At 45.1% G+C, this 24,454-nt stretch overlaps 1 protein-coding gene and 1 non-coding gene across 7 annotated transcripts in view; both read left to right on the forward strand.

The window, feature by feature from the left end:
• The window catches only part of Foxn3 (forkhead box N3), a 387,213-nt gene that overhangs the window by 130,896 nt on the left and 231,863 nt on the right, over positions 1–24,454 (forward strand). The gene's annotated exons all lie outside the window — the stretch shown is intronic.
• Trnaa-ugc (transfer RNA alanine (anticodon UGC)) lies at positions 3,634–3,706 on the forward strand. Its single transcript has one exon. It is a non-coding gene; the product is annotated as a tRNA-Ala (tRNA).

Below are 24,454 nucleotides of genomic sequence, written 5' to 3' on the forward strand. Positions count from 1 at the left end.
CTCCAAAAGCCTGACAGGGGTTTCTAACACAGGTTTAAGGCAAGGGGGGCTGAGCCTGTGAGGCCCAGAGAGAGCCCCCGTTCAGGCAAGGGGAAGCTATTCATGAGACCAGACACAAAGAAATGACAGCTTTTTCTTAAAGGGAAAAAGCCCTAGAGGGTGGGTAGTGGAAGCATCTGATGTTGGCCATTCTGCCTCCCCTCCTCCAGGTCTCCCTCTCTGACTTCAGGAGTCGTGTTCAGGCAGGACCGATTTCCTGACTTAGCTCCACAACCCTCTACAAACCACCCACACCCACTCCCGAATTTCCATCAAAATGGAAAACCATGAGAAAGAGAGTCCTCACGGAGAAGATTCTTCCTGGTAGGGTTTCTGTCTGTGGGCCAATTTAGGTCCCTCCTGGCCCACAGAGCGAGAGCAGCATGGTCTCCTGATTCTTTCCACCCTTCCCCAGGGAGGTGCTCTTGTTCCCCATTTCCCGGATGAGAACACTGAGGTTTCAAATGGTGAAATAACTTGCCCCAGCTCATACAGTAAGAATGATACAGCCAGAGCATCTGACTGCAGGTTTCATGCTGGCAGCTTGGGTGCCATATTGGATTTCCCTAAGAAAACAGGCTGAGCTATCCGGCAGCTAAAGCTGAGCTAAACCTCAATGGTTTGATCCAGGAGTGAACCAGAATGGCTGCACACCCCTTTACAGGAACTGCGTGATGGTGTCTGGAAACAAGGGACCAATGGATAATGTGCATAAGTCATTCTGAAGGAGAGATGGGAGAACCATTGGGTCTGAAGAAGAGACTGGGGCCAGGCATGTCGCTCAGGGGTAGAATGCTTGCATAGAATGCGTGAGGCCCTGGTTTCCATCTTTAGTACCATAAAAAAATTAAATAAATCAACAAAAATATATTTATTTAAAAGAAGAAAAGAGGCTATTGCAGTGTTGATTATTAACTAGCAGTTTCTAAAGGGCGATTTGTAGACTTGAATTATGCAACTTTACGTGATTAGAGGACAGGCATGACCCCAGGGTGAGTTTGAGTTGTTAGTAATGGCAATAACATTTAGGTCCCGTTTTGTGAGAACCTGCTGGAAACCAGGCAACTCCTGTAGGACGTTTCCCTTACTTTATCCCCACATTTCCCCAAACCCTGGAAGGTGGTGGTTGTGAGTCGGCTTTTGCAGATAATAAAGGAAGGCTCAATCCCATTTTTCGTCTATTCATTCCAAAGCTACAGAGCACCTACTATGTTCCAGACATTGTTCTCATTGCTGGGGACGCCGTGGGGCATAAGGTAAATGAGGTCTCTATTTTCTGGCATTTATACCAGGTACCAGTGGCCTGCCAGAGGCTGGGATGCCCATTTAAATTAGGAGAATGGAAAGCACTGGACCCATGACATAGTATGACAGCCTTGAACCTGCAGGGCACAAAGCCTCTTTAGTGGTTAGGATTTAATCAGGCATGTCACTATAGAGATTTGGATCCTTTAAGGGGGTTTCATTATTTCTTAGTATTTGTTGAAGGGATGATTATAGCAGAAGATCCAGAATGGGGCAGCTTGGGATTTGAAAATTGAAGTTTTAAGACTCAGCTGACTTGGGAACAGGCTGCAGAGGCTGGGCTGTCTTCTGGATATCCTGGTGGTCTGGGCTCCTTGCTGTCCTTCCCTGCACCCACTCATCCCCCACCCCAAGCCCCAGGAGAGGTAGAACTCGCTGTGGGTCCCTCTCACACAGCTGCCCTTCCTCCGGCCCCACACTCAGCCTCACCCCACAGTGGACTTGTGAGACATCAGCCTGCTCTTTGGAGGTAGCTTAACATCTCTGCCCTGCCCTTTAGATGGTGGTAGCCCCTGCCCTGTGACCCCAGCCCAACTCGTCCCCGAGTGACAAACCTTCAGCTCTCCAGGTGACAGCCTCTGACATCAGCTGTGCTTCCGGCTGCATCAGAACCCTTTTCTCTCTCTGCTCCATTGACTCTGCACTGACTTCGGATGATACTAGTGGGTCTTTCTTCAATTCTTGCTTCTCCAACCTCCTGACCTCAGGCCCTGCCTCGCCCTCCAGTATTGCAGCAGCATCGGGAGGCCTCCCTTCAAGATTTGATCTCCCTGATGAGAAACCTGGAACCCTTGCCCCTGCTGACACCACTGACTCACTCACTGTCCTGCATTCTGACCATGACACAGGATGCCTCAAGCACAAAATATCTTTAGTGTGGGGTATTTGGAGAGTTGGGATTTTGAGCCATTTATCAATGGAATTCCTGGAATTACATTCACAGGCCACAAACAGGACTCTCTAGAAGATATAAAACCAAACCCCAATTCCTTCTCCAGGAGACGATAAGGGCAAAGAATTCCCTTGGGCCAGGAATGGGGTTTCTGGATAAATAAGCTGTGGGAAGATGGAGAAGTTCATTTTTTCCTTTATTGTTCAATATTAAAAATAATAATAATATTAAAAGCTGGCTACAGTGGTACATGCTTGTAAACTTGTGACTCCAGGAGGCTGAAGCAGGAGGATCACAAATTTGAGGTCAGCCTCAAAAACTTAGTGAGATCCACAGCAACTTAGCAAGACCTGTCTCAAAATTTAAAAGGACTGGGGATGTAGCTCAGTGGTCAAGGACCTCTGAGTTCAATCCTCCCCAAATAAAGAAATGTTAAAATAATAATATTAAAATCCCAGACAATGTAGAAGGACTTATAATGGAAAAAACGGTCCTTTTTTTTTTTTTTTTGAGTACCAGGGATTGAACTCAGGGGCACTCGGCCACTGAGCCACATCCCCAGACCGATTTTGTATTTTATTTAGAGACTAGGTCTCACTGAGTTGCTTAGTGCCTCTCTTTTGCTGAGGCTGGCTTTGAACTTGCGATCCTCCTGCCTCACCCTCCTGAGCCACTGGGATGACAGGCATGTGCCACCACACCTGGCTAACTGATCCCTTTTTGAGAGACAGGGAGCTCCTTCTGGTTTTCTGCTATTACAATGCTAAAATAATCCTTTGGACATATGTATTTTTGCCCTTCTGTGTCTTTGTCAGCTTGCACCCAAGCCACTAAGACAAACAAAACACCATAAACAACACAAAAATACATACATAATACCAAAATTCTGTAGACCCGGTGGCTTAGACAAATGTCCCACCTCCAAATGCCAACACACTGGGGGGCTAGGGCTTCACTTAGGAATTTTGGGGGACCCAGACTGTTCACTGAGTAGGTCTGTAAGGGATATGGCTGGATGAAAGCTAGTGGGCATTTTAAGTTTTAATAAATATGGCCAAATATGTCTCTGAAAATGATGAGACTCACTAAATACTCCCATCAGTACCGAACAAGAGTGCCTCTTTACATCTTTACCCACTCTGGGTTTTACCCATCTTTTAAATCTTGCTGCTAAGTATTTTTTTTAATATTTATTTTTTAGTTTTTTAGGGGGACACAGTATCTTTATTTTATTTTTATGTGGTGATGAGGCTTGAACCCAGTGCCTCATGCATGCTGGGTGAGCACTCTACCACTGAGCCACGACCTCAGGCCTGTTGCTAAGTATTTTTAAACAGACAACATTATATTGTATCTGGTACAATTTAAGTCCATTTAAAAACATTTGTTAGAGGGCTGGGGATATAGCTCAGTTGGTAGAGTGCTTGCTTTGCAAGCACAAAGCCCTGGGTTCAATCCCCAGTACCCCCCACCCCCCCCCACACACACACAAATTGTTAGCTGGATGTGGTGGTGCACGCCTGTAATTCCAGCAGCTGGAGGGGAGGCTGAGGCAGGAGGATTATGGGTTCAAAGCCAGCCTCAGCAATTCAGCAAGACCCTAAGCACCTCAGCAAGACACTGTCACTAAATAAAATATAAAAAATGGCTGGGCTGGGGATGTGGCTGGGGATGTGGCTCAGTGGTTGAATGCCCCTGGGTCAATCCCCAGTCCAAAAAAAAAACGCCCCCCCCCCAAAAAAAAAAATGTTTGTTACCTCAGCCGGGCATGGTGGTTCATACCTATAATCCCAGTCTTAGGAGGCTGAGGCAGGAAGATCACGAGTTCAAGTTCAGTCTCAGCAACTTAGTGAGCAACTGCTCAAAAAAATGTGAGGCAGGGCTCTGGATGTAGCTGGGTGATAAGAGTGCCCTGGGTTCCATCCACTATACTTAAAAAAAAGTTTGTTATCTCTTATCCGGTGGTGCAAAGAGTCTCAAGGTGTGACAGTTGCATTTTAGAGATAGGCATTGCTGAAAACCATTTTTTTAAAAAATATTTGTGGGGATTTTTGAAACCCGAAACTATAGTCAGCCTTTTCCCATTGTTTTCCTGTTGGAGAGGTTTGTTTCCGTGCACACAGGCCATTCGATGTGGGTGCATCGGTCTCCGTGAGGGGAACAGCTGAATCTAAGGACCATCTTCCTGGGAGCCAGGTGAGGACACTTCCTGAAGCTGGCTGACGGCAGCTCAGCTCCCTTCCAAACAGGCTTCCCCAGCAGGCTGGAGAAGGCACATTTCCTCACCCAGATGGCCGACCAACCTGGCCACCTGGCATCCGTGCTGCTCCTGCGAGGGCGTGATGGTCTCCGTGGTGCTTGTTCCTGCCCCCCCCTGGAATGCCGGAGACAGGGAGGTGGCCGGGGAGGGAGGCTTTCCGCTGCCATTCCGTGCAGGTGTGAGTCAAGCCAACGTGGACAGTCCATCTTCCCTTGGAAGGTCATCCATAGGGGGTGTCCACGGTTTCAAAACAAAATTAGGAAGAAGCAAGATCGTCTCTAGGGAAGACGGGCAGTGGCCTCCTTTTTCTGAGTGTCCTTGGCCTGGCCCCTTTGCCTTTTTTTCCTTCCTGCCCGTTTTGGACACAATGTACACTAACCCTAGTGCCAAGGCCAAGAGCCTGGGGCCCAGGGGCTGGGGATGTGGCTCAAGCGATAGCGCGCTCTCCTGGCATGCGCAGGGCACTGGGTTCGATCCTCAGCACCACATACAAACAAAGATGTTGTGTCCGCCGAAAACTAGAAAATAAATATTAAAAAATTTTTAAAAAAAAGGTCTGGGGCCCAGAGCTCCCTGCTTTCCCTCCAGTCTGGGCTAGGAAATGACCCTGGCCCAGTCATTTATACACTAAAATGAATGGATGAGGCAGGATCACAAATTCAAGGTCAGCAGCTTAGGAAGATCCCATCTCAAAAAAAAAAAAAAAAAATTGAGGAGGAGGGGCTTGGGATATAGCTCAGTGGTAAAATGCCCTCAGTACCACCCCAGTATTGAAGTAAAAGAAAACAAAACAAAAGCTCTTTTTATTTAAACCATATAATATACACATAGAAGCCTTCAAATTTTTTCAAGTAGGTAGTGAGTCAATACAGTCAAAGATAAAAAAGTGAATCTGAAGTGTCAGACAGGCAGGCAGGGGTGATGAAGACCTAACACATGGGACTGTCACCCTCGAGCTACAGGACGTCTACAGAATGAACAGAGACCTGGCGGGATCCCATTCATCCCAACCATTTCACTGGCTGACATCTGCAAGGTGACAAGTTACTGACAGGTAACACGAAGAACTGAAAACATATCAATCCAAAGGCCAGCCCAGGGAGAGCTTGGTTAAATTTTAACATGGTCCGAAAGCTCTGTTTCCAGAATTGTTGACCAAGGGGCAGTAGGCTGGTGGCCCAGGGCCCTGGTTTGAGGAATTACATTTCCTGACAATCAGGCAGGATATTCGGAGCATCGTGTTACCAGACCATCTCTGCCTTGGCTGATGTAACTCCTTACCATCGATGCCATCCCAGGCTGGGCTGATGGCAGAGCACTGCCTAACTGAATCCATGTGGCCGCCATCTACATCCTTGCATCAGTAGCCGAATGACAGGCGGCTAGGAGAGGAGCCTGGTGTCAGTCAGTTACACACTAGTGTGAATGTAAGACACTGGTTTGTTTGTAGTCTACCAGTATGTACCCGATGTGGAGTCTTCAATCCACACTGGCTCGTCTTTCTTCCTCTCCCAGTCTTTGCTGATCACTGTAAGATTTCTGCTTGCAGAATCCTGTACTCTTCACTTGAAAAGAAACCTGGGGATTCATCCAGTGCTTCCCCACAGAGTGCAGATGGGGAAACTGAGACTGTCATTCTTGAAACCAATGGTGGGAGGATGGTCCCTTCCCGCTATGCAATTTTTGGTATATTTAGGAAGCAAAGGTTAGCACTGGAGTACTTATCTGGTGCAACTTGTGTTCATGAGTTTAATAGACAAACCATGGAAAGTTATATCTGCTCAAGACACAGGGAACAAAGTTTTAAGAAGATAGAGAATATTATTTCCTGAGCCGGAAAGAACTTTAGAGAAAAGCTGGATTTCTCCTTTGTGGGCAAATGAAGACACTGACGTCCATAGTGGTTCCAGTCCTAAGACAGGCTTCTGGTGGGTCAGGTCAGGCTCCAGGGGATTATTTAAGTTCAGCAAAGAGAGCTGACCAAACCTGGTGGGAAGAGGAAGTGTCCACAGCTGAGTCTATCAGGGAACTGTTGAGGGTGGGAGCAGACTCTGGTGACTGTCCTGGCACAGGGGTCTCTTTGTTGCAGTCCCTTGGCTCTGAAATGCAGGAGTGGGGAGTGTGAGGAGCCCCCAGGTGACTCCATGGCCCAGCCTGGGTCCAACATGATTGTCCCCCAAAATAAGAAAGGGGAGTGGGTGGGGGACAACGGCTCTGCTCCCATGCAACAAGCAGATCCCCCTATTGAGGTAGCACGTTAGGGCTTAGGAACAAGGGGTACAGCCAGTGTCTGTGTTTACAGGGATGCCCTGTGTCATTCTGCTGCTGTGTCCTTGCTAAACCCCACACTTCCACCCCTGTCCCCATGGTCTACTCCCCATAAGTCATCTGACCTTTAGGCCAACAGTTAGGCCAACTGGGTGTCTCTAGTGGGCGGGCTTTCTGTCTCTCCCCAAGGGGCTGCCCGAGGGGAGCTAGCTCCCCTTAGCCGCTGAAGACGGCAGCAGTCCTGGGCAAGGCTGTCCGGCCCCGTGGTGAGTCGGTGAGTTGTGTGCATATGGGGCCGGGGATCTGGCAACCTGTCCACCCGCCACTCCAAAGGAGAATTCACGATTCCCTATCAACTGGCCTCCTGCCCCCACAAACGAGGCAACTCCAAATGTCACCTTGGCATTTTCTTCTCAGATAAATTCCATCTTGTTCATATCACAAGAGAAACGAGAAACATGGACATCGGGACTTCTGTGTTTGTTTCTCAATCCTCTGGTTGACTTGCTGGTGAAATGTTGAACTGTTTCATTCTTTATATGGATAAATGTGAACACGGGGCTTGAGATTTTTATCTGTCAAGTGCCGGAGAATTGGGGTTTATTTGGAGTCGTGGGAAATAATTTGGACTTAATATGCGTATGAGCATGTCTAAGTATCTATAGGAAAAAGTCAAAAGGTAAAGAATGGCTAATATTAGGGGCTGGGGTTGTGGCTTAATGGTAGAGCGCTTGCCTAGCATGTGTAAGGCACTGGGTTCAAGTCTCAGCACCACATATAAATAAATAAATAAATAAAATAAAGATCCATCAACAACTAATAAATATATTTTTAAAAAAGAATGGCTAATATTAATTGATTTTGAAGAGCAATATAGATTTTTTTTTCCCCCAAATCACAGAGGGTTCCAGGTGCGATGGCACACACCTGTAATCCTGGTGATTTGGAAGCCTGAGGCTGGAGAATTGCAAGTTTGAGGCTAGTCTCAGCCTCTTTGTGAGATCCTCCTCAAAATAAAAAATCCAAAGGGCTGGGGATGAGGCTCAGTGTTACAGTGCCCCTGGGTTACCCTTTTCTCAAAGCAATCATGGATGGTTCAAAATGTTAGGAGACATTCTGGTAACATTGCCATCAGAGTCTAAGATACAGGATGATTTGGCCGGAAGACCTGTGTCAAATCCATGGGGCAGGAGCTGGAGTTGTGGCTCAGTGGTAGAGCGTTCACCTAGCATGGTTGAGGCCCTGGGTTCGATCCTCAGCACCACATTAAAAATAAATAAATAAAATATATTGTGTCCACCTATAATGAAAAGGTAAATATTAAAAATAAAATTTTAAAAAAATCCATGGGGCAGGAAAGCAGAAGTCCTAACAAAGGAGTACATTGAATTTAGGCAAGGGCTTTGCCTCATGAAGCACATGAAAGATTTGTATGTGCTAGTTCCTTGTACAGTTCTTGTGAAACCCAAGAGAGAGAGATGCAGAAATCACCCCCATTTTGAAGATTGAGAAATGAAAACACAGAAGACAACCCTGACACAGTAATTTTAGGTCAGAGGTGGGTTTTAAATCCAGAGTTTGTTCCTTCCGTCCTCCTTTCTTTCTTTTTATTTTCAGTTGTTGATAGAACTTTATTTTTATTTACTTGTATGCAGTGCTGAGAATCAAACCCAGGACCTAGCACATGCTCCACCACGAGCCACAACCCCAGCCCCCTTTCCTTCTTTCTTAAATAGACATCCTGAAGAAAGATTGACTCCTTTACTTGGTTTTATTTTTTTTATTTTTTTATTTTTATTGTTGGTTGTTCAAAACATTACATAGTTCTTGATATACCATATTTTGCACTTTGATTCAAGTGGGTTATGAACTCCCATTTTTACCCCGTATACAGATTGCAGAATCACATCAGTTACACATCCATTGATTTACATATTGCCATACTAGTGTCTGTTGTATTCTGCTGCCTTTCCTATCCTCTACTATCCCCCCTCCCCTCCCCTCTTCTCTCTCTACCCCATCTACTGTAATTCATTTCTCCCCCTTGTATTATTTTTCCCTTTCCCCTCACTTCCTCTTGTATGTAATTTTGTATAACCCTGAGGGTCTCCTTCCATTTCCATGCAATTTCCCTTCTCTCTCCCTTTCCCTCCTACCTCTCATCCCTGTTTAATGTTAATCTTCTTCTCACGCTCTTCGTCCCTACTCTGTTCTTAGTTACTCTCCTTATATCAAAGAAGACATTTGGCATTTGTTTTTTAGGGATTGGCTAGCTTCACTTAGCATAATCTGCTCTAATGCCATCCATTTCCCTGTAAATTCTATGATTTTGTCATTTTTTAATGCAGAGTAATACTCCATTGTGTATAAATGCCACATTTTTTTTTATCCATTCGTCTATTGAAGGGCATCTAGGTTGGTTCCACAGTCTTGCTATTGTGAATTGTGCTGCTATGAACATCGATGTAGCAGTGTCCCTGTAGCATGCTCTTTTTAGGCCTTTAGGGAATAGACCGAGAAGGGGAATAGCTGGGTCAAATGGTGGTTCCATTCCCAGCTTTCCAAGAAATCTCCATACTGCTTTCCAAATTGGCTGCACCAATTTGCAGTCCCACCAGCAATGTACTTGGGGATTGAACAGAGGGCCTCATGCATGCCCTCTACCACTGAGCTACATGCCCAGCCTGAATCCAGTTTCTTATGGAGAGAATACAAATGATTTTTCTTTTTCTTTCTTTCTTTCTTTTTTTTTCTTTTCTCTGTCTGATGAGGCTTTGACGAGGAGCCAGTGATTTCCCTGGGCAGTCAGCTCTATGCCTTGTGGGAGGAGATGAGGGAGAAGGCCCTGGCTGGGGGTGATCAAGCTCATCATCGTATCGTGAATGTTGGGGTACAGCATGGTGGGCTACCAGACAGGGGCTGTATGGATGCTGTTCCTGCTGCTCCCCAGTAGACCCAGGCCATAGAGAGGGCATGAACTCAGAATTTTCTGGATCAGGACCTACACAACTCCTCTACATTTTCACAAGTGACCTTGACTTTCAGGGGGAAAACCATACACTCCCATCCAAGTATTCATTGGGAATTCACTCCCTGATTGGGGGTTAGGAAGAATAAATTTCTTTCTAAGAAGCAAATAGGAAAAGTGTGTTTTTAAAGTGAATGTTGTATCTTTAACATGTGTGTGTATAAAAAAAGACATCTAGAAACCACTATGAATGCTTACGTTTAACTGCAGATATTTATAGAGAAGTCAAGCAAAACAGACTTGGTGCCAGAGAGGCAGATTTGGTGTGGGCCATTGTGTACACAGAAAGATTGGCTTTTCTTTGCTGGGCCCCGGGGATCCTGCTAGTCTCCCTGGGCATGGCATGGCCTGAGTTTCCCAGCCTTATATACCTGTGGCTGGGGAGGAGTTGATAATTTTCCTTGTGGCGCTATTAGGCCACACACTTGCTCCTAAGACTGGCAAAAGTTCAGAGATGCACTTTCTGTGCCTGCGGGTATCAGAGTGAACTTCAAGTCTAGCCCTCCATTCTTCATTAAAATACCTACTAAAGATTCCACAGTTTCCCCTTGAATTCATAGGCCCACCTCGATGGAGGAACTCTATGCTTTTTGCTCTCCTAAATCACGGATGGAGGATGTAAATGAGGATTGCCTTTCAGAAGAGCAATTTGGCATCAGATACCCAAGGCCTTGCTGTATAAATACTCTTTGACCTAGCAATTCCTCTTTTAGGAATTGGTTTTAAGGAATCGAAGAACTGTACAAGATGCAGGTATAACAGCTGGGCAGCAGACATTGTTCATAGTAACTGAAAATAACCTAAATATTAAAAAGGAGAGTGGCTAAGAGGTCAGGTGGAACAATTATTCACTCTATAATTAATTGAGTGCTAGACACATAGTAGGTGGGAAGTATATAGTGACCACCAGGCCAATAAGGTCTTGGCCTACCTGGAGCTCGCAATTCTGTTGTGAAAACAGATTTCATACAATATGAAGTAGAAAAAAAAAAAAAGCAAGAGTACAAAGTGTGTTTTCAGTGCAAGCCTGTAAGGGTAAAAGAAATTGAAGTTAAAGCGTAAAAGTTAAAGGGTAAAAGACTGGGTGTTGTAAAGTTTCTAAGCTGCAAGGTCTGAGTTAAAATGTAAAGGATTAGGTATTGTTAGGTATCTATGCTACCTGCAAAACCTGAAATTTCTGTAGCTGTTGAGACAATGCTTGGAACTGCCCAGTAAATATTTCCCCTGACTATTTGGATTGTTCAATAAAGGCTCTGTGTGGTCGCACGTAGGCATTGCAGGGCCTGGACCAATCAGTTTAAATGTAACCCCCTCCTTAGGAATGACCTATCACTCCAGCCTGACCTGTTCCCGCCAATGAATGAACCAATCATGTTTAGGAGTTGTTATTCAATTTTCCAGCGCCTAATGATGATTTGTTCTGATGTATACAAAGCCCTCCGCCCTCCCCAAAAAGTGTACTTAAGCAGTGCTCAGCCCCTGCTCGGGGCTCTGGGCTGCTTTCCCTTCTTGAGTGGGCACGGAGCCCCAGCATGCTGGTTCAATAAATCCCCCTTCTGCCAATTGCATGAGTGGTCACTTGGTGGTCTCTTTCTCTGACGTTTCACGGGACCCTTACAAGCCTATCATGATATATACATGGAAAAACTCAGGAAGAGTTTGAATTTTTAGAGATACAGGAGCTTTGAGCAGTAGGACATATGCTTTTAATTCTCTTTGCATTTTTCTGTATTTTTTAGGTTTTCCACAGTGACCATTATAATTTTTGTAATTAAAAAAAAGTGATTTTTTTCTGTGTGTGTGTGCTGGAAATTTAACCCAGAGGCGCTTTACCACTGAATTACATCACCATTTCTTCTTTGGTCTTGCTAAGTTGCTTAGGACCTTGCTAAGTTGTTGAGTCAGGCCTCCAACTTGGGATCCTCCTGCCTCAGTCTCCCGAGTCATTGGGATTACCGACACATGCCATTGTGTCCAGCTTTTTCTTTGGAAAGAGAAAAAGAATTCATGAGAAATAGGTTCTAGATCCAGCTGTTCCCTAATCTTGCAGCAAAGGCCTCTAATAAGTCAGAGGACCTCCTAGAATTTCTCTGAACAAGGAGGGGAGGCTTTAGGGCCTCTGGCACAGATCTCTGAAATCTCAAACTCTCTATCCCTCTGAGAGCCTTGGGGACTGCTGCAGAGCCTAGGAGGCAGGAAAACAGCTCAGCTACCATGCCAAAGCCCCAGTCCCTGGACCCTTTTGGTCTCCAGGGCCCTGGTCCTTCAGAAATCAGGTGATATACCCAAAGGCGGAAATGAGTTTCTGTATTAGGTATATGATAATTAGGTTAAGGAAGTCCCTCCTGCCTAGCAAATAAAAACCAGTTGTGATAGGTTCTCCTGGACCAACTCAGCCAAGCCTCACTGTACTCTAAAGGAACAAAATGACTGCAGGCATTTTTTGTGATTAAGGCCCAGGACACCCTTCCATGGAAGTGCTCAGCAACCTCACTTTACAGGTAGGGAAGCTGAGCTCAGGTGGGAGAGGCTGGGATTCAAGCCCCACCCAGGCCTCTGCTTTAAAACAGCATCTTTAACCTCTGCCCTGTGCAGACATTTTTAGCCACAGCCCACTTCAAGAAGCAAGCTACCCCATGGTTGTAGCAGGGGTGTCTGAAGCTAGGGGACCTGGGATGGGTGCAGCCACCAGCAAGTGGTAGAACATCTGGCACCTGAGGGATGCAGACACCCAGGATGGGCACAGTCTCATTTCTTGCTTTCTTTTTGGGGCGTAAAAGAGTGGGATTTATTCAAGGGACAAGAAAAAAGACAGAACTTCCTCAGGACAAGAGGGGACCCGAGACAGGGGTTGTCCATAGTCTCATTTCTGCTAAAATCTGATGGAGAGAAAGATGGTCTCACTGCTCTTCTGGGGCATTGTACATTGCAAAACTGGATTTTGATAGAGAAGAAGAGAGAGAGACAACCATCTGCAGGCTCACTATAGTGATCTCCGCTTTGTGACTTGAAATCAAAGGCCAATTTTTACACTGTATGTACCTGTGTCTCCCAGAAGGGTGATAACTTTACACTGACGACTTTTTTTTTTTCTTGAAATATTTTCCCTTCTGGCTCCAGATTTGCATATTTGCTAGGTATTAACAGATAAATAGTAAGACATCTAGAAGTTCTCAGGGATAGTCAGATAGGAACGTTTAAGTTAAAATGAAGACAAAGATCATTTCTTTTCCCCTGTCAAAAGAATGTTCTGATATGGCACCAACTGTTTCAAGCCCAATTTCTGTTAATTTCACTTTCTTCTGCTTTTTTCCTATGTACTATGACCACATTAATCTTTCTAAAATACCATTTTCATTATGTTATTGCCTATCTTCCCTAGAATCTTCAATGGCTCCCCAGGTTTGGAAATCAGATTCTTCCATGACTTGGCCCAAACTTTACCTTTCCAACTGTCTTCCCCCTTATTCCCTCGTGTGACCCTTTTTCTCAGATGAATCAGTCTATTCTATGGTTCTCTGAATTTGCCTTTGAACTTCTTCACCCTAATCATTTGTTTTACTTCTCCTTCCATTAAACAACAAAGCAGAGCTGGAATGATGGGGCACACCTGAAATCCCAGCCACTCTGGGAGGCTAAGGCCAGAGATTGCAAGTTCAAGGCCAGGCCAGGCAATTTATGAGAACTTGTCTCAAAATAAAAGGGTCTCTGGGGTTCTAGATCAGTAGTGTAGTCCCTGTACTCAGTCCCCAGTAACAACAAGAAAACTCAAAGCAAATAGACAGAGAAAACCAGTAGAGTATCTGGAGAAGGGGGATGGCACATGCCTGTAATCCCAGGTACTCAGTAGACAGGACGATCTCAAGTTTGAGGCCAGCCTGGGCCATTTAGCAAGACTCTGTCTCAAAATCAGATTGTTTTAAAAAGGAGTTGGGGCTATAGCTCAGTGGAAGAGCACTTATCTAGCATTTGTAAGGTCCTGGTTTGATTCCCAATACCAAAAAAATAAAAATAAAAAAGGAACACAGTAGAATGTTCTACCACCCACCACTTTTCCTTTTTCTGAAGTGTTATTCATTCTTCTAGACACTATTCATATTTTTCCTTTGTGTGTGTATGTCTGGTGCTGGGAATTGGATTCAGGGCGTCACACATGCCAGGCAAGTGCTCTAGCACTGAGTTGTACTCCAGCCTTCTTTCCCTTTTTAAAATGCTGAAATGTTCCTTGGACAACTTAGTGGGTCTCTGTCTCAAAATAAAACAAAAATGGGCTGGGGATGTGTCTCAGTGGTAGAGCACCTCTGGATTCAGTCCCAATTACCAAAAAATAAAAATAAAAGAAAGCCATTTTCTCTGCTGAACATGGGGCAGATCCTGCAGGTGGGTACAGGTAATATGTAAATTATGCCCATGGCTGGGAAAGACTGGGTAGATCTGGGAAGTCCTGGGTCTTAAAGAAATACACAGGCAGTGGACAGCCAGTCTCCTGTGAACGTGGGCCTGGTCACAAGAGAGACACGTTGGAGAGACAGAAGAGAATTCTGGGCACAGGATCCCCTGAACTCATCAGCCTGGTGCATTTCCACCCTGGAAGGGCCAAGTTGCATTGTCTCCCTGCCCACCCAGAATGTTCCAGAGTTTATGCCTCCAATCTGCAGGCTCTCCTACTTCTCACCTCTGAATCTGGATCCCAAGAAAAACCGTTGTTGTGTTACCATGAATTCTCTGGTCCAACAGCACCCTCAGCAAGGAGCGGTCTTTTTGGTGACAGAGCCAGGAGCTTTCTACCCAGCAGTGACACACCGCCTCTTAGGAAGTATTGGCTAGAGATGGCTGGCACCTGTCCTTGAGAAAAACGGGTAGTTTTGAAAGTAAATATCTATAAAATGAAGTGCTCCAGGTCACCCTGTGACCTTCGCTCAGGAAGGGCATGTTCTCCCGGGGTCCCACACAGCCCACGGAATTTGAGACTTTTATCATTGAGGTCAGGCGAGTTTATTCCAGTTCTGATGTCATAAGACCATTGTTTGTCCTTCTTTTGGGAGAGCTGCCAAGAATAGAAACATTTTTCAGTAGGCTTTACGGAGTTGTTGAAAATATCAGGAAATTCTAATTAATTCTGGGGAAAGATTTCATGGTTTCATTATAGCTTAAACCATAAAGAAAAAAGGAACCGTTGAATCATCTGGGAAGACAAAATGGTTTTAGATGGTTAATGTGTTAGGACAGGAACGAGACATAAAAAGTGAACAAATAATTCCTTATCAACTTTTTTTTTTTTTTGCTGCAGTCTGTCTGAGCACAAAATAACCAAGCCGCCACACAGCCTTGTAGGTTCAAACAGCAACTCTTTATTCCCAAACTCTCACCGGCACTCTCCACACACTTCCCGGGAACACACTCCCTCCACTGGGCTCCGTGCGCCAATTCTCCCAGAACCCCCGCGAAAATTCAAAAGTAGCGGCCAAAGTACTCCAAAGTAGTGGCCTCTGGAGGCAGCAGGAGCCTCCCTAATCCCAGCAGGAGCCGCCCTATTCCCCCCCCCCCCAGGATCTGCCCTAATCCTGGAGCTGGGTCACCTTTCAACCATTCCCTCTAGCAAAATGCCAGTCATTCCGACCAAACTGTGGCTCTCAACATTTTTTCAGTGCTGGGGATGGAACCCAGGGCCACACACATGTTGAGCAAGTACTCCACCACTAAGCCCCAGTCCCAGCTCTATTTGTCAGCTCTTGTTCTATTATAATTCTTTTTATTTTTGATGTCTTAGTAGTAAGCACTTGAATAGCATTTGCCTTGTGGCAGGCAACCCTCTGGGTACTTCAGTCTGTCAATGAAGTTAATCCTCTTAGCAACCCTATTTGGTGGACGGTATTACATCCCCATTTTACTGGTGAGAATACTAAGGCACAGACAGAAAGCACAGGTGGCTTATATCCCAGAGTGGACCAAAGGAAATTCTTTCACTCCTGCTCTTGGAAATGATTTCTAATCTTTCGAGGCTGCAGATAGATGCCTGTATGTCCTGCTAGGAAGATAGAATTGGGTCTTGTAGGTCTTTGTGGCCAACCACAGCGATGGGTGCAGGGAAGGAGACCCCCTCCTGTGCACTCTCCTCCTGCAGACCTGTTTCTCAAAGGTGCACCATTTAACAAGGCTTTTTTATGTGTAGTGAGATATTTAACTGCCTGCAAGTGGCTTGGTGAGAGTGGGGATCAGAAAGGGAAGGTGAGGTGGTTTGAAGGTTGTTGAGGGCCAAAGTGCCTCTCCCCAGGTCACTAGATGCCACAGTTGCTGGACTGGGACCTCAAGGCCAGGGTTAAGGTTCCTGGGCAGGGTGTGGACTACACATTATCTTGACCTTCTGCTTCCTTGCATATGCTAATGGGGCCCACCTTGGGAGCTGGGTGCTGTGTGCCTTTCTCTTTGAATATCTATATCCCAGATCCAGTACCTGCTGGCCTAAGGCTGCAGAAGGCTGATGGCCTTTCCTTTTTCTTTTCTTTTTGGTAGCTTGGGCCCTAGGCTGGTTTAAGCAGGTGGAGTGAGCCCTTGGTTGTGTTTCAGAGCAACAGGGATTATCTGTGACCCTCATTTACCAGGAATTCAAAGGCAAATGGTTCAGCAGCTCCAAGTGCTTCTCTCCAAGTGCTTGGCTCACCACCACCCCAAGAAGGCAAATCACAAACAACCTTTAATTTCATCATTTTTAAACCTGAAATAAGTGATACAAAAAATTGTGGCTCCAGTCCTTGAGGGCAGATAGATCCCATGGGGTTCCGGTGGCCAGAGAGGGGGCCATGGAGAGACTGGTTCTGGTGAATGGAGTTGGGAAGGTTCACAGGGCACAAAGCACCATGCAGATGCAGCCTTGTCATTCTAAATAGGGTGGCAAAGGGCCTGCCAGATAGGGGAAGTACAGAGGCCTTTGGGGAGAGATGGCCTAGAGGCTGAATCCTGACTCCGGGAAGGGGCAGATCTGGGGAGAAAGGGCAAGGCTCTCACACTCAGTTCAAGGCTCAGTTTCTGCCTCCAGATAATGCCCCACGTCTCTCCACGTCTTCCTCCCAAAGAAATCAGCATTCAGCCGGCCCTGAGGCTTGCACTGGGGCACCTACCCTGGCGTTGGCTTGCTGCAAGCTAATCAGCATCACCTGAGCCAAAAAATAACACAGAGAGCTTGCCACCCACCTAGAGATGGTGGCAGAAAGGTGACTCCTGCAGAGTTTCACTTGGGCCCCACATCAGGGATTGAAACCTCAGATTTGCAGTTAAGTGACCTAGGGTCCTTCTGCTCCATGGATTTGAGATTTCCGCTTATCCCCAAGCTACCAGGAAGGCACTTCTGGGCCAGAGAGGGAGTGGTCCTTTCCCTTCTTGCCCCAAGGAGGATTAGGAACCCTCTGGAGTCTGACTGCTTGTTTGGCTGGCTCTCCTCACTTGAAACCCAGATTCCTGGGCTGTAAAAGACCTGTTGGCAGAGCTAGAGCGGATGGTCCTGGGAAAGCTTCAAGCCTGGCACCCAGGAGGCACACGCTGGGGTGGGTGTGTAGTGGCACCCCCTTTCTCCACAGAAAAGTCCTAACTGGGCTTCTCCAGGAATCTTCTCCATGGCTGATTTTGGGACTGTCAGCAACAGAGTGTCTGCAAAAGAGTCCAATGTAGATAAACTTCCTATTTTCGTGTCACCCTGTTTTACTTGCCCCCTTACTCGATTTCACAAACATATCCAGTATAGGACTTTGAAGAAATGTGCAAACAAGGCCTCTGGCCTTGAGCTGGGCTTCACAGAGATGTCCACATTTTTAAGATAAGTTACAAATGGACTCCATGGTAGCAGCTGGCAGGGGGAGGAAAGAAAGAGGAGAAGAAGCTCTCCCCTTCTCAGGTGTGGTCCTTGAAGGGTTCACTTGCTCAAAAAAGTGAAAGAAAAAGCTGCTTTTATGTGAACTTCTGCAGACTCTGAACTTCTGAGCCCTTCCCCTTACAGCTGGGTATAAAACTCTGAAACTCCCTGAACTCTGGTTCAGGGGATTGATTGATTACAGCAAAAGCTGTGCCCTCTGAACCTGGCTGCAGCCAAATAAAACTGTTTCCTGCTATCTTCAGTGCCTTGCCTGCCTGTCCCTACTACAGGTGCAGGCTTTGGTTGGCTTGAAGCCTATTTAATTCAGGGAGATCCTCTTGAAGGAAAGAATGTAAAACTATCAATGCAAAACCAAGCACAGAGCTGGGGGGTATACAGCTCAGCGGTAGAACACTTTCTAAGAATGTGTGAGGACCCTGGGCATGAGCCACAGATCCAGATTTTTTTTTTTTTTTAATCTCTTTCAATCCTTAGTTCCAAAAGAAAAAAAGGGGCGGGGGGAGTTTAAGAGCCAGCATTTATTTTAAATGATGAAAGAAAACACAAACAAGTATACGTTTTTTAAAAATTGACAACCCAAATATCACAAAACCCTAAACATCACAAAATCCGAAAATTGTGTTCCTAATCAGCTGTTTGACATGTCTACATTACTATTTTTTCCAAAATTTGGGGGTCTTGTACTCTTTGATCATTTCTTCATGTGACAATGATTTTGGAAGTTGCCATTTTCTATAGAAAGAATAGCAAGATAATTTGTTCATTACTCTAGCATGGATGGTTGGAATCTTTAAATTATTATTATTGGTAGTTTAGGGAAAAAATGCTAAACTTCATAACTAATGCCATGGGAAAAAAAAAAAGACTATTACCAAATTTGGGAAACTTCTCTCAAGTTTCTTCTGTATATGAGGTATGAGGTTTTATACCTTCTTTCCTTCCTTCCTTCCTTCCTTCCTTCCTTCCTTCCCTCCCCCCTCCCTCCTCCTCCTCCTCCTCCCCCTCCCCCTCTTCCTCCTCCTTCTCCTCCTCTTCCTCCTATTTCTTCTTCTGTGTGTGTATACGTGTGGTACTAGGGATGGAACCCAGGGCCTCCTGTATGCTAGGTAAAGCACTCTGCCACTGAGTTACATCTCCACCCCTTTTCATTTTTATTTTGAGACAGGGTCCTGCTAAGTTGCCCAGGATGGCTTTGAACTTGACCCTCCTGTCTCAACCTCCCTAGTTGCTAGAGTTACAGGTATATACTACCAGGCCAGGCTAAAAGAGGGATCTTGAGCCTTAAGCCTCAATATTTTGTATTAAAGCGCCCTGCAAATAAGCAATAAATGTTAATAGACTATATTTTACTATTTGTGTATTGTCAGACATTCCATTTTGTAATTTTGAAGTTATTAAAGAATACATTCTCATGCACACCAAATATAATCTTAGTTACGTTTGTACAACAGTCACTCATTGAATGTCATTTGCTAATTCACATTGATATTGATTGCTGGGAGCACTCTGGAAGATGAAGCAGAACGCTAAGCTCAGTGCCTGTCATTTAGTAACTACTCAATAAATGTAGCTATTATGACTGTCTTCATCTGCACATGATAATCTTGGACTGGGCACCTTGGGATACAAAGTTGATATATTGTGCTCCCTCCCCCTCCAGGAACAGGTCGGGCTTCCAGTTAAGCTCCAAGAGCTCAGTGGGAGTCCTGCTTTGCTTTGGGTTCTACATAGACCTGTCTCTTGCATTAACTTGGGATTTCCTACAGTTAGACCCTCTTCATGAATTCTGCATTCATCCGTAATTGTTTGTTAGCATGGCCATATTTTACACCTGAAGACATACTTCAAAAGTGCTCAGAGACAAATATAATGTGGTGATTTCTTTCTGAATCTTTTTACTCTTATCAAGTCTAGTCATGAAACTTGTCAAAATATGGTTTTCTCAGAGGCTAAGACAGGAGGATCATACATTTAAGACCAGCCTCAGCAACTTAGTGAGACCCTGTCTCAGAATAAAACATAAAAAGAACTGGGGATGTAACTGAGTGATGAATCACTCTTGGGTTCAATCTCAAGTACCCCTCCCCACCAAAAAATGGTTTTCTGTATTTTGTAATGTTAATGGTTTCACTATGGTAGAAATTTCCATGGGCAAGAAGTCAAGATATGGGATCCACCACTAGCTCCATGGGTGTTTGTCGGATGTTAAGACAGAAAAACTAACTCAGATGTCTAAACAAACAGGGAAGGGCCTTGGCTTCTTACCTGAGCCCCAGCTGGGTCCGCCATTCTTGACTAATCTAGTGCTTCTGGATTTGATGATGGGATCCATCCCACCCCAGACAGAAGGCCAGGAACTCTGGAATGCTGGCCAGAAGCTGAAGGAGAAGAACCACTGTGCACTATGACACGTGGCTGTAAGTCACTTCACCTCTTTAAGCCTCAGTTGCTTCATTACATTTGGGGCTTGCATGATACCATTAGTAAGGTCCTTCCTAAGGCTAACCATGTGGATTTTATTTTCTTCTTACATTAATTGGTTTTTGTAATGAATAAACAAACCTTTCTGGCTAGTGCTATGAAGCTAAGAATGTAATTGGGAAGTAAATAGCTCTGTTTAGATTAAATGATAAGTCAGGGCAGTCAGCATTAGTGACTTTCTCCCTGCCCATGAGTTGTAGGTTTTGATCAAGAAAATGAGCAATGGAGGAAGTGAGGCAGGAGCGCCAGCAAAGCTCCTGGCAGATAAATCCCACACTTGGTGTCTCTTTTGCACGGCAAAGGCGACTTGGCTCTCTGGGAAGGTCTGGGCAGAACCTAGGTTCATTACCATCAGCTCTGGAGTCTTTGCTGCAATGCTGGTGTCACAAGGAAGCCATGAGAGGCTTAATTTGGAGTCAGAGGGAACTGCTGTTGGCAGGAGCCAGAGTCCCTCTAAATGGCAGTGGAATCAGATCCCTGTGGATGGCTGAGGGTGTGGACAGATGAGAATGAAACCACAGACTTCAGCTTTCTACTCTATTTGGCTAATCTTAAGATGAGATTCCAGTCATGGCCCTAGGAGAGCTTTCAAGGAAGCCAATTGGAGGTGTTTTGAGAAGGAATGAACTCCGGTGGTGCCCAAGCCCGCCTGGGAGTTCCATGCACCTGAAGATGTCACAGGTGTGCGGGATGCCACCGAGGGAAGGGAGCATATTTCTTTCCACCTCTAGTAGGTGGGACTGAGCACAGGCTTCAAAGCACCGTTGGGGCATTGGGAACCTTGGTGGGACAGTCTCACCCTCCTGCCTAAGATGTATAGAGAAAAGTTAGCCTGATGAGTCGCGTGCTCCGTGTGTTTTCATCATGGCTGGCTGCTTTATGAATGTATTTTCAGAACTGTTCACAGGTTGACCTGAAGCATGATCTAATTCTCTTGTCATTTAGTTTCCGGAAAATAGCGATGGTGTGGTGGTCATTGGTTGCTCAATCCATAGTCGGTAGCCACCTAACGAGTGCAAAGAACAAGAGAAGTAGTTTGAAAATGGTGTCTCGTCACACATTGGGGTTCTGGAAGCATTCGCTTGAAAATATCAGATCTAGGTCTCTGTGGTCACAGGCCATTGAAAGAAGGTTTGTTTGGTAGAGTGTGGTGGGAGTAGTCCAGGACTGGAGAGAGTGGATTGCTGAGTGAGGTACCAGATGGGTCCTTCCTAGCTGTATGTTCTTTCTCCAGGTCCAGATGGGAGTGAGGTTAGAGTTGGATTTCAGGCCTGATCTCTTGAGTTGTTGACAATCATGAGTTTCTTTCAAAATCTTCGTGTGTGTGTGTGTGTGTGTGTGTGTGTCTGTGTGTGTGTGTACGTGCACGCACATGTGCATGTGGTGCTGGGGATCAAACCCAGGGCCTCATACAAGTTAGGCAAGCACTCTATTTTTGAGTTATGTCCCAGCCTCCAAATCTTTATCTTTTAATATTCAAAGAAAAGCACAGTGCTGGTATGTAACATTGCCCTGGACACTTTGGTATTTTGTAGGCATGTTTGTCCATTTACTGAATGGTGTGCATCAGGAATTAACTGAGGGGGGGTAGAGAAAGTGCCTAGATTTAGTAGCCAAGTGGAAAATGCCATGCAAAACCAAATCTAACACACACAAAAAGCTGTGAAGAAGAAGCCTCAGAGGTAGTTTACCAGCAGCAAATTATATTCGGTGATCTAGGGAAATATATCTTGGAGAATATCAATAGATGGAAGAGCACCGTGCGTATAAATTTGTGCTCTGTAGGCAAAGACTCATGGCATCTGTATTCATCTGCTTTTTATTACTATCACAAAATACCTGAGGCAGTCTACTTATGAAGAAAAGAGGTTTATTTAGCTCACTGTATTGAAGGTTGAAAGTCCCCACAGTGTGGTAAAGGTTCGAGCTGGGGCTCCCTTGTGGCTGGGTCACATCATGGTAGATGACGATAGTGGGAACAAGTGATTAAATTGACAAATAGGAGCCAGCACACTGCAAGGGCAGGGGGACAATTCTCTCTCAAGAACTACCAATGGTTGGCTGGATAATGACTATAATCCCTTCCCACAGACAGTGCCCTTGATGACCTATGGGTCCCTCCAGGCTGCAGCTCTTAAAATTCCCATCAGCTCCCACCTCTCCACACTGAGGACCAAGCAGGGACCCTCAGGGAACAGATCATACCCAACCACAGCAGGGTCTTAGCTTTTCATCTTATCCCTGCCACCTGTTGACCACTGGCAAATGACTGAACTTCTTTAAGCCTCAGTATCCTCATCTGTCAGTGAGGACTACAGCACCTAGTTGGAAGGTGAAATCAACAGCACAGTTAGAGCTCTTTGCATGGTATCTAGCACATGGGGAGCACTGGAGAGCTTTCGCTGTGTTTTGTAATTCTTTGGATTGCATTACTTGGGTACTTGGTATTTATTGTTTTGACTGTCCTGGTTTGAGCATCTTGAATGCCCCCAGGCAAAATTGATGTCATCTTTGGTCCTCCCTCAGGAAATTAGGAGGAGGGCAGTTGGTGTTAGGACAGTCTCTGGGCCTGCCAGGTTCTCACCAAGGAAGGGAGAGGGGACCCTCCCTGTCAGACATGCTGCCAGGAAGGACAGGACCCGTGGCTTGGTTTTTAAAGCAATATTTTGTCCACACCCTTCCGCAGAGAGGTGAGAGCAATCTGGTTGGTGGAGAGTCATGGAGCAGCTGTGGCTTTAACAGGATGCTGCTTAAGACTCCCATTTCTTTGGTTGGAATTGTATTTTTACACCACATTTGGTTAAAAAAAAAAAAAAAAACAATACCATGCCTATGTAGTAACAGAGAAGTTCCACCCAATTTCACACCTGTAATTCCAGCAGCTTAGGAGGCTAAGGCAGGAGGATCACAGGTTGGAAGGCAGCATCAGCAACTTATTGAGGCTATAAGCAACCTAGTGAGACCCATCTCAAAATAAAAAAAATAAAAAGGGCTGGGGATGTGGCTCAGTAGTTAAGCACCCCTGGTTCAATTCCTGCTATCTAAATAAATAAATCAATCAAAATAAAAAATAAATAAAAACTATCAAAACAGAAGAGAACTAAAAACGACTGCAAGAGAACCAAAAACAACTCTTGCAGAGGCCCCAAAGAATAGCTTCTTATTAGCTCCAGAAACATGGATTTAAATAAAAAAAAAGAAAAAACCCACAATGCTAAACATGTGGAGACCATCCAGATTGCTGTCAGGGGGTGGCAAAGTGCTTTGCTATAAATATTGCAGGACTCCTTCTTCTTCTTCTTTTTTTTTTTTTTTTGCTTTGCATTTCAGGCAACAGAAATGGCTGGATAAACCTTTAGTTCATGTGCAAGAAACTGCAAAAACAATGTGAAAGGTTTTCCTTAAATGGAGACACTTTGGCCCAGGTTCAGGGTGAAGTCAAAGCTCTGGCCGAATTTACCACCCAAGTATTACTTCTCATACCTTTAGCAAGAGCCCTGGCCCAGGACCATTTATCCCCAACCCCCCTCCCGTGTCATCTCGAGGTGTGTGCAGGGCACATTCAGCTCCAAACTTTTCTGCTTTCACTTTTGATTAGTTGGAACCTCCATCTAGTGGTCTTTGAATATGACTGTTTTCTGTGGCTTTTGTGTGGCTCCTTTTCAAAGTAGTCAAAGCAGTTTAAAAATAATGTTCAGGGATCTGACCAAGCCCTAATGTAAGTACTTATTTGGAGACTATTTTAAAAAAAATCTAATAGATATATTTGCAACTATTAACTCTATGATGTCTTGAAAATTAATAAGATTAAAAAAAAAGATTTGACATATTTGGCTGCTCAGCCATGGCTGTAACGCTTTCAGAAGCGACAGTAGTAGCAAATGGCCCCATTTATAAAAACAGAAGAGCTAAAATTATTTAATATTACACAGGAAACTGAAAGTAATGTGTAGCAACGTGGTGAGTTTTCAACAAGCCTGCTGCTGAGTTTCTCTGTGCTGAAAAAGTCTGATTGAGACATTTCTTCTTTTATTCATTTAAAAGCATATGTTTTCATGAAAATATTAACCAGGGCATGCCCGTTGGAAGCAGGTTTTGTATCATGCCGTTTTGAAGCAACCTGTTTCCACTAGAACCAAAGGAAATTTGGAAGCAAATTAAAAACCTCTCAAAGAGTGAAAAATGCTTTGCACTTTTGTTTCGCCTTTGTGTGCGGCTGTCACTTATCCAACATGTGCATATGAATATTCTTTCTGAAGACCTGGGCTTCATTTTAAGGTCAGCCTTCAATTTCTAGAGAATATAATTTGCTGC

This window comes from Marmota monax, unplaced genomic scaffold (genome assembly GCF_021218885.2).
Source record: "Marmota monax isolate L192 unplaced genomic scaffold, Marmota_monax_Labrador192_F-V1.1 WCK01_AAM20220418_F8-fsc00017, whole genome shotgun sequence".
Classification (NCBI taxonomy): Eukaryota; Metazoa; Chordata; class Mammalia; order Rodentia; family Sciuridae; genus Marmota; species Marmota monax.